The sequence below is a fragment of the Zea mays genome, chromosome 7 (assembly GCF_902167145.1).
Source record: "Zea mays cultivar B73 chromosome 7, Zm-B73-REFERENCE-NAM-5.0, whole genome shotgun sequence".
Lineage (NCBI taxonomy): Eukaryota > Viridiplantae > Streptophyta > Magnoliopsida > Poales > Poaceae > Zea > Zea mays.
In genome coordinates this window covers 60781006-60792103 of record NC_050102.1, presented here as the reverse complement: position 1 = coordinate 60792103, position 11098 = coordinate 60781006, and positions in this window count along the sequence as shown.

Below are 11098 nucleotides of genomic sequence, written 5' to 3'. Positions count from 1 at the left end.
ATATCTCTTTCATGTGCTATGACTAATGTGGTTTTAAGTGCATTTCATGCTAAGTCATAGATTGAAAGGGAATTGGAGACTTCGGCGAAGACAAGGCTTCCACTCCACTCCATCAAATTATTCATCCTTCACCATCGCTCCACACCACTCTCCAACTTTGGTATAATCTTCACTCATATGTTATTTACCATAAGGGGAGAAAGTAGTTAGAAGAGCTCTAATGACTCCGTTTTTGGCGCTTCATGCCAAAGGGGGAGAGAGTATTAGCCCAAAGCAAACGGACCGCCGCACCACCACCAATTTCAAAAAATTAGTCTTTCAATTTATATTTAAAGTAGTGTTTTCAAATTGGTATCTTATTGTTGATAGATTTTTCAAATTGGTATACCCTCTTCAAAATTAATCTAAAACCCTCTTGAACTCTAAGAGGAGGATTTCGTTAAGGGGGAGCTTTGTTTAGTCAAAGGAAAAAGCATTTGGAACAGGGGGAGAAAATTTCAAATCTTGAAAATGCTTCTCACAATCTTATTCATTTACCTTTGACTATTTGCAAAAAGACTTTGAAAAGATTTTACAAAAGAATTTGCAAAAACAAAACAAGTGGTGCAAGCGTGGTCCAAAATTTTAAATAAGAAGAAAGCCATCCATGCATATCTTGTAGAAATGATTATTGGTTTCATTCCAAGCAACCTTTGCACTTACATTATGCAAAATAGTTCAATTCTGCACTTTTATATTTGCTTTAGTTTGTGTTGGCATCAATCACCAAAAAGGGGGAGATTGAAAGGGAAATAGGCTTACACCTTTTCCTAATTGATTTTGGTGGTTGAATTGCCCAACACAAATAACTGAACTAACTAGTTTGCTCTAGACTATAAGTTTTACAGGTGCCAAAGGTTCACAATAAACCAATAAAAAGACCAAGAAAGGGTTCAAACAAAGAGAGCAAAAGACAACCGAAGTGTACCCTGGTCTGGCGCACCGGACTGTCCGGTGTGCCACCGGACAGTGTCCGGTGCACCAAGGAACTCAACTCCGAACTGCTCACCTTCGGGAATTCTGGGAGCCGCTCCGCTATAATTCACCGGACTGTCCGGTGTAGCACCGGACTGTCCGGTGTGCCAGCGGAGCAACGGCTACTTCGCACCAACGATCGTCTGCAGAGGACATTAAATGCGCTACAGTGCACGACAGTCGCGCAGAAGTCAAAGCACACGCCAGACGGCGCACCGGACAGCCTACAGGACCTGTCCGGTGCACCACTGGACTGTCCGGTGGCCCAGAAGACAGAAGCTCCAATGGTCGAACCCTAACGGTCGGGTGACGTGGCTGGCGCACCGGACAGTGTCCGGTGCGCCATGCGACAGCAGCCTCCACCAAACGGCTAGTTTGGTGGTTGGGGCTATAAATACCCCCAACCACCCACCATTCATTGCATCCAAGTTTTCAGCCTTCAAACACCTTACAAGAGCTATAGCATTCAATACAAGACACAATCAAAGAGATCAAATCCTCTCCCAAGTCCAAAGATCATTCCAATCAAATAGTGACTCGTGAGAGAGAGACTTGTGTTCATTTGAGCTGTTGCGCTTGGATTGCTTTTCTTCTTCCTTCTTTCTTGTGTTCAACTCAATTGTAACCAAGGCAAGAGACACCAATTGTGTGGTGGTCCTTGTGGGGACTTAGTGTCCCGTTTGATTGAGAAGAGAAGCTCACTCAGTCTAAGTGACCGTTTGAGAGAGGGAAAGGGTTGAAAGAGACCCGGTCTTTGTGACCACCTCAACGGGGAGTAGGTTTGCAAGAACCGAACCTCGGTAAAACAAATCACCGTGTCATCCATTCTTATTCGCTTGTGATTTGTTTTCACCCTCTCTTTCGGACTCGCATTTAATTCTAACGCTAACCCGGCTTGTAGTTGTACTTAAAGTTTGTAAATTTCAGATTCACCCTATTCACCCCCCTCTAGGCGACTTTCAGAGGACAAGGTCGAGTCTGGAGCGAGCTGGCGAGGTGTGGTCGAGCAGGTTAGCGTGAGCTCTAGTGAAGACACGAATCCAATGAGGGCTCCGGCGACGGTGAGGTCATGAGCTCTAGCGACACACGGTCAAGTGGCTAACGCGTTCGATGTGCATACGTGAGCCGAACTGAAGGTGAGGAATCGATGAAGTGAAGTTCGTCGACAAGCACCATGGAGGAATTAGCGACGTTGCTGCACACACGGCGCGACGACGAACGACGACAATCGGCATGGAGACCCAATGCGACTGAGGAAGGGGTTCGACGATTCGACAACACTGGTGAGGTCAACGATGAGCCAACCAAACAAAACTCCACGACGCCAACCGACACACGGACTAGAGAACGGCGGCTGGCAAGCTAGAGCGCTGCGATGGGACGAGGTGGAGAAGGGGCGCACACATGACCAGCGAAGTTCGCGGGAAACCACGGCCGACTCAAGGAATCCGGTGAGCTGCAGCCATGGAAGAGGGGCTCAGGGAGCAGGACGAGCGCCAAGGGAACTAAGACGAGGTCACAGTTCGACGGGGACAACCTCGGATTCGGCTAGCCGAGGGGACCGGCTGTGATAGAACCTCCCAAGTCATTAGGCCCACCTATAGTTGTCCTTGTCCAGCGGACCTCTGGCAACCCTGTAGATGCTTCTAATCACTTGATAAGTTCAGTATCTGTATTCCTTGCCTTTCCCAAGTGCATTTCACCCGTCATGCAGATATTACAACACATCGGAGGAACGAATAAGCGGAAGCAATTACAATAACTTAATTTACATTCATAAGATATAGGAAGAGTTTTATTATTACAGGCCAGTAGTATACGAGTGTGGAAATATTATTATTACAAACTCGGGAGGCAAAAACCCCTCCCGCTTAAAAGTATATAGTTTTTAAAAGGAGGACACCATCCTCCCGGGACTTCACTCTTGAGCTTCTTCCTTTGGCACCACCTTAGAGAAAAAGCAACAAAGTTTGCTGCTTCCTCACCTACAACAACATGGGTTCGAAAACCCTGAGTACGAAGTGTACTTTTGCAAGTCTTACCCGTCAAAATAAAAGACTCTCAAGGATATGCTGGCTTGAGGGAGTCAAGGTAAGGCTTAATCAAGATTCAAGACTCTGTTTGCAAAAATGCTTACTAATAGTGGATCCTTAAAAATCCAGTTTTATTAGCAAGTTAAGTCATTACCTGAATCTAGAGTTCTTTCTACCCTAGTTCAAGCACTTGGCCTATACTAGCCATTTTTTTATCAACCCTTCTTGTTCACCGGAATGCTAAGTGTAGGGCAGTGACCAAGTCTTCATGTCCGAGAAGTAACGGCAATCCGAATCGATTAATACCTAGCTAGGGATCTCCAATCACACAACATATGTAGCATTTAACCCTTGCATATGTCAACTCGCCACCGGGGTTCTTAAGACCAGATCAGGTTCACGCCAACCGACAGCACAGATACACCACCGTCCAGCCTCTTGCCACGGAGGGTACACGCTACTCTCGCCATCTCTCCACTCCCATTGCGTGTTGTCTTATTCTGGTATTAGTCTGCCCAAGGCAAAGCTTACCCATGATGAGGCATGTGGCTAGTTAAAAGGTCCTCAATCATCATGCCTACATCGACAAGGTCCTTAATCGACTCAGACGGAGACACTACACCGAGACTCTCTTCTCGTGCAAGTCACCCACCCGGTCTCAATCATCATTTCATCCCGAAGTTTGGTACCTGACAGAGGTACATCTTTTCCGATGTTGAACCCATCATGGCCATGATGGATCCACCATCAAGTTTTTTTTAAAACATCCCATCCCACTTGAAGCATCATCTTTTGTCAAAACAAAACATTTTATTTGTCTAGAGCAAGACTAAGCATTAGAAAAACCTTTTCATAAAACAGGTGATCAAGGAAAGGTAATCAAACTTCCAAGGAAGGAAATGCATCAATTGTTTAGCACACAACTCCTATCACCTAATGCATCAAGCAAGTGAGAAAGATTTTAAAATAGCAAGGAGGTGGCAATTGCACTGGGGCTTGCCTTGTGTTATAGGAGAGTCGGGCTTTGCTCCACAAATATCGAAATAAAAGCAGTTCTCGGCAGGTGGGTCTTCAGGTGGTGGTGGTGCAACTTCTTCTTCTTCAACCACTACTTCTTCTTCGTTCTCTATATATATATCATCTATAACCATGAATTCTCATGTGATGCTTATGAAAATTCAATAATAAAGGTACATCATATTAGTTCTTGAATACAATTTTCCTTCATGGTACTCCAGAAAACTAGGGTTTGTGGAGTCAGTATTTTAGTTCATAGGGCACGCACTACTTAGAAGTTTAGGGTTTTGGGGTTTAGGTATCAAACATTGTCCAAATCATGTCTAACTTCACCCAAGGTTTCTAAATATCATTTAAAGCTTATCCAAAAAGTTTGGTGATTTTTGGAGTTACTAAGTAATTTCTAAAATTCCAGAGGTATAGGTTTAAGCCCTTTTAAATATTATATAATTCCTTGTTTGTACTAAAAATCATAAAAATATTTTAATTAAATATTATAGAAATTTAGGAGCCTAACAAAATTGATCTCATGTTTTTAGCATTTTTCTACAATTTTCTATGAATTCTCTAATCCTGGCAGAAAAGGAAAAAGAGAAACTAATGAACAGTGTTGGGCTCAGTTCAGCCCAAGTCGGCCTCCAGAAGGGAGAACATGCGCGCGCCCGCGCCTGCGTTGTCAATTTTGTGTAAAAGACCTTGGCGATTTGAATAACTTGAAAAGGGGTCGCGACACTATTCCTGCGTTTCACTGACATTTACGGAATACCCCTCCTATTTCTATTTCTTCACCGTGCCAAGTCCTCGATGCAGAACGGTGGCGGACTGAGCTCCAACGACCCTGTACTGGCCAAGACACGCAATGGCCGGTGCTCTAACTTGGTTGATACCTAATTCAACATCTAACAATCGTTTCCCCTCGATCAATTGCACGGTTCGAGCTCCCAACCTCTCTGCTCATGGTGACCACACAATCCGGGGACAATTCAAAGTGTTCCCGGTGATCTAATGGGTTCTAGCTTAATTGGTCAGATCGAGAAGCATCAAGGGCACATAAGGTACTGAAACAAGAGAGCAGAGGACATGAACGGACCTGTAGCACGCTGGCCACAGCGAGGTGCTCACGCGGCGCTATTTAGACCGATTTGGAGGAAATGGGCAATTGGGCGGCTCTGGTGGACAATTGGAGGCAAGTGTTGGTGCGTTGGACACATAATTAGCTAGCGGAGTTCCCTGAGGCTTCAAGTTATAGCACTCAACGGCAGTGGCACTCAATTTGGAGAAGCGGTGGTGACCGGGGAGAGGGGAGGTTACTGGCGCAAGGAATTCGTGGCTTTCACCGTGGCAAATTCTCAGGCGATGGACATGCTTGCAACACTGGTTCATTGTGACATGCTAGACTTCCAAGACGTGTGGCGCACGATCTTTAAGCGGCTAACGCTGGTGAGGATGATCTCGGCCAGCTGCGGTCCAAGTGGGTACGGCGGGCACAACTGTGAGCGAGCCGGAACTAATCCGAGCGCCAAGATTTTTACTCCTCTCCGTTATCCACTTGCGCTGGGCACGAATCACAGCGGTTGGCGCGAATCCGGGCGCACCGCTCATCGGCGGCGAGGTTCTCTGAACCTGGGATATTTGTATAGCACTGTACCATCGGATTCCTCATTTAGAGCGCCTGACAACCAGAATTGCAGTGCCCAGATCTCGGATTTTTGTGTGAGAACTTGCTAATCCATCTGTAACAAACTTGTAGCTCTATATACCAGCTACAATTATGCTATAGGGATATTGCTCATTTGCTTATCCCCTTGAGCAAGAATCGAGCCCAAAGTTCCTCCGAACTAACTACCAGTCAGTATTTAATCTCAGGGTGGTCTGATAGCCAGACTTTAGGGCTAGTTATCTCCACTTTTTGTATGCCAACAATGCTTAATCACTTAAGCAAAGTTGTACTCCTACAGTGGCTCTACAAGTTTGATGTGTTGACCCTAGGCAAATTCCTTATATTTTTAGAAATACACATCTCCAAAGTCAACCCTATTCAACTGATTTTGGATTTAGTCACATGAGTGGTATAGAATGACTTTTTGCAAATAAGCCCAAATCTCATGGTTTGATTTGCAAATCCTCAAATGTGTGAAACATATGATTTGAGGTGCCCTAATATCTTGGTTTTTACACTTTGGTCCAAAAAGTGTACAAAATTTACACATAACCCCTAGGGTTTCAATTTAGGGTTTTCTAGGGGTCTTTTTAGGGTTTTAACACTTTAGGGTTTTGGTGCTACCCAAGTCCATTAAATGTGTTATCTTATGATCATTTCTAATGAGTTTTGAAGTTTTCTCATGCTTGATCTTTATTGTCACTCCTAAGCCTAGTTTAGGGTTAAGTACCCAACCCTAGGGTTTCACACATAACAAGTCACACCAATACAACTTATTTGAAATTTTTGCCTAGTGAATGCACTCTAAGTGTAACAAACACATGATATGCTAATGTTCACGATGTTATGCTCAAGTTTCTGTGACAGTAACACCAGGGGTGTTACATCCTTCCCCCATAAAAGAATCTCGTCCCGAGATTTAAAGTCCTAGGGCAAGTAGTGGAAAAGGAAACGCGACATATTTTTATTTCTTTATTTCTTGTACAAGGAAGGTGCTGGTATGGGGTCTACTCCTCTTTTACAACAATTGTACATATCTCACTGATTACATGAAGCTAAAAAGCCTGGGAAATTCTTTTCTAAAAAGTCTTGAGTTTCCCATGTAGCTTCATCTTCTCTATGTTGGTTCCATTGTATCTTATAGAATTTCAGAACTTTTCTTCGGGTTACCCTGTCCTTTTGATCCAGGATTCAGATAGTTGTAAGGTAACATCCGTCACTTCAACGGTTCGATCTGGAACCCAAAGACACTTCTTCAATTGGGACACATGGAACACATTATGCACTGCAGACAATGTTTCGGGTAATTGGAGTCGGTACGCCACTGGTCCACATTGTTCAAGAATGAGGTGCAAGCTTTCCTTTTACACTGAAACAAGTTACACCCTTCATTGGTGATACTTTCAGATACACATGATCTCCGACTTGAAAGTACAAGGGTTTGCGTCGTTTGTCTGCATATTTATTTTGTCGAGCTTTTTCTTCTTTAAAATTATGTATAATTTTTTGAACCTTTTCTTCCATCTCTTTAACCATATCAGGCCTGAAAAACCACCTTTCTAGGTTCAGACCAATTTAATGGAGTACGGCACCGTCGTCCATATAAAGCTTCAAAGGGTGCCATCTTGATGCTCTCTTGATAGCTGTTGTTGTATGAAAACTCCGCAAATGGTAAACATTCATCCCATTTTTGTGGGAATTCCAGAACACATGCTCGCAACATGTTTTCAAGTATCTGGTTTACTCTCTCAGTCTGTCCACTTGTTTGGGGATGATAGGCCGAACTGTGAAGCAACTTAGTACCCAAAGATTTGTGGAGTTCTTCCCAGAATTTGGATACAAATTTTGGTCCACAGTTTGACACACTTGTTTTTGGGATCCCGTGCAGAATAAGAATACGAGCAATTTAAAGTTCCGCATATGTGATTACTGGATACTTTACCTTGACTAGAAGAAAGTGGGCAATCTTTGTAAGTCGATCAATGATAACCCAGATGGAATCAAACCCTTTTGCTGTCCTGAGTAATCCCATAATGAAGTCCATGCTAATGTCCTCCCATTTCCAAGTCGGGATGGGCAAAGATTGCAGTGGACCAGCAGTCTTCATGTGTATGGCTTTGACACGTCTACAGGTGTCACACTACGCCACATAGCGTGCAATTTCAATTTTCATTTTTGTCCACCAATAATGTTGCTTTAGATCATGATACATCTTAGTGCTTCCCGGATGAATGGAATATCGACTAAGATGTGCTTCATCTAAAATTTGTTGGCAGACATCATCATTCTTGGGCACAACTATGTGGTTATTAAACCATACTATGCCTTGATCATCCTTTCTGAAACAGTTTGCTTTACCGACTTTTATTTTCTCATGAATATATCTCATACCCTTATCACTTCTTTGTGCATCAATAACCTTTTGCAGAAGAATTGACTCAAGCTTCAATTGATTTAAGGTTCCATGTTGAATCATTCCCAGGTTTAATTTCTCCATTTCTTGGCATAATGTGATGTCAGAAGTTTTCACTGTAAGACAATGGCAGGAAGCCTTGCGACTTAGTGCATCTGCCACCATGTTGGCCTTGCGTGGGTGATAGTGAATTTCTAATTCATAATCCTTAATCAGCTCAAGCCATCTCCTCTGCCTCATATTTAATTCTAACTAGGTAAAAAAGTACTTTAAGCTTTTATGATCTGTATATATATGGCAGATATTTTCCAGCATATAATGACGCCATATTTTAAGGGCATGAACCACAGCAGCTAATTCTAAGTCATGAGTTGGATAATGTTCCTCATGCCGACGCAACTGTCTTGAAGCATAGGCTATAACTCGGCCCTCTTGCATTAAGACACATCCGAGGCCACTACCTGATGCGTCACAATACACATCAAACGACTTTTCAATGTCCGGTTGAGCCAATACCGGAGCAGTGGTCAATAATAACTTCAGCTGCTCGAAGGCTTCGTTGCATCTTGAGGACCAATTAAATTTCGTATCATTCTTCAATAGACTTGTGATTGGCTTCACAAGCTTAGAGAAATCCAGGATAAATCTGTGGTAATAGCCAGCCAGTCCAAGGAAACTTCGAACCTGATGCACAGTGGTTGGCGGTTTCCACTATAAAATATCCTTGATTTTGCTGGGATCATCCGCAATCCCATTTGCAGATAGTACATGTCCCAGAAATTGGATTTCCTCCAGCCAAAACGCGCACTTGCTGAATGTTTCCTCAAGCGCGTTAACACGATCCGTAGATGCCGAGCATGCTCCTCTTCATTCTTGGAATAAATCAAGATATCATCAATGAAGACCACCACAAATTTGTCCAACTCATGCATGGATACCGAGTTCATCAGATATGTGAAGTGGTGTCACACCCGATTTTGAAGGTAAACCGAATGCGAACCATGTACGTGCCAGGATCAGTAATTCACGTACACAACGATTACATAAATGACTCATCATAGCACACAATGCTTCGAATTACAATAAAGAGTAAGTAATAATATTACAGACTAGAGCCATTTACATCATATAAATCAAAGTACACAGAATCGAAACATAGCCAACGTAAACAACCCACCACAGGCAGCTGACTGGGGGAGGTCGCTAGCCTAATCCTCGAACTCGTCGAAGTCCTGGAACTCCTGGAGATCCTCCTCGATGCCTTCTTCTTTACCTGAGCATAGATTGCACCAAAGGCAACCTGGTGTTTTGTGAAAGCAAGGGTGAGTACACATCAACGTACTCAGCAAATGTCCCGTTTAGCTGTAGTGGACTAGCTTTATGTGGGGTTAAGTCAAGCATTTGCTTTTAGTTGGTCAGGTTATTATTACTAGAAGAGAGCCAAGTTTTAGCATTAACCCAAGTTATTAACCCAAAGTACCCTTTCCAAACAGAGAGAATACCACTTACCATTACCATAAGCATAATCATAACCATCCTCCTCCTCATCATCTGTAAACAAACCATCTCTGATGCAGGTATCTCTAATCAATGGAGCTCCCTTGGCTGCTCATAACCGCGAGCACAGCTGATATATCAGTTTTTATAACACTCTACAGAGGTTGCGCACTTAACCCACAAGCCATGATTCCCTCTTGCCTCGGGCCGATCAAACCCTTAAACACTACCAAGGTGAATAGGCAGGGTCTCACTACATAGCATTTACAAAGATTCCCTAGGGCTGTAGCTGCCCGTTAGGTTTCCTAAATGCACCGCACTCCTCCCCAAAGGGCGAACCAACCTTGGCAGAGCGAGCCGCATACACCGAGCCCCATTAACGGCACGACGACGAAGTGAACTACACCCCAGTTCCTCTAATTATTCAGCTAAGGGTGTCCCATTCCACCCTCATGGTTGCACTGTTTTCCCTGGCGGTCATCCAACGAACAGGTCCTTACGGAGAGGCACTCAAGAAACCGCTCGAGACCCCTAAAGTATCACTAGTCCAACATCATAATCATAATGACAACATCGTATCATGAGTGTTCACATCATGTTCATTGATTAAAGTAAAGCAATAGCATGAATCTAACCATAGTAACCCAAAAGGTAATCAAGGACAAGGTAAATAGAAAGCTAGTCAATCCTTAGGTTGTTCATAGTATGCAGGACAGTGAATTATAAAGTAAATGGGACATAATGGGTCAGAGGACACTTGCCTTCACCAAACAGATGCTCAGGGTCTTCAAACTTGTAGGACTTGAAGAGCTAGATTGCTTGGTCACCAACGCTTGATCGTCGATTCCTTGAAGCTCGGAGGAGAACCACGATCTAATCGCAACGCGGAGCGAAGATGAACAGGCACAAGCAAACAAACATATGTGCATAAGAACATTACACCATACAAGGTAAAACGTTATCAAAACGAGCAAAAATAAAGAGTGCTTCTACAGTTATGCGAGGAAAAGAACCACAGTAGTCGAAGCTAGGGTCGAGAAGTTATAACATTTACGCTACAAAGTATTAGTTAGAACATTTAATTCGACGCAATCACATTAATTGACATCAAATGTAGATTAAAACTACTATATAGTTATGACTAACTTACTAGTTTAATAGTGGACGAAATAGTTAATTAACTGCCATGAGTGATTATAAGCAAACAACTTAACCTCACACGCGGATAACATGTGATACGGGTGAACATCGAGCGACAACGCGTGCGGACAGCACGCGCGACACTCGCGAACGACACGCGCGAAATAGCACGTGCAACATGCACGAGCAACACGCGGTGAGACGCGCGAAAGGCGCGTGACAAACACATAATTAACATTATAAATTTGATTCAATTGAGTTGTTAATTGAATGACCGACAAATAAATAGGAAATCACTTATTTAACATTAACGAAGTGACACAA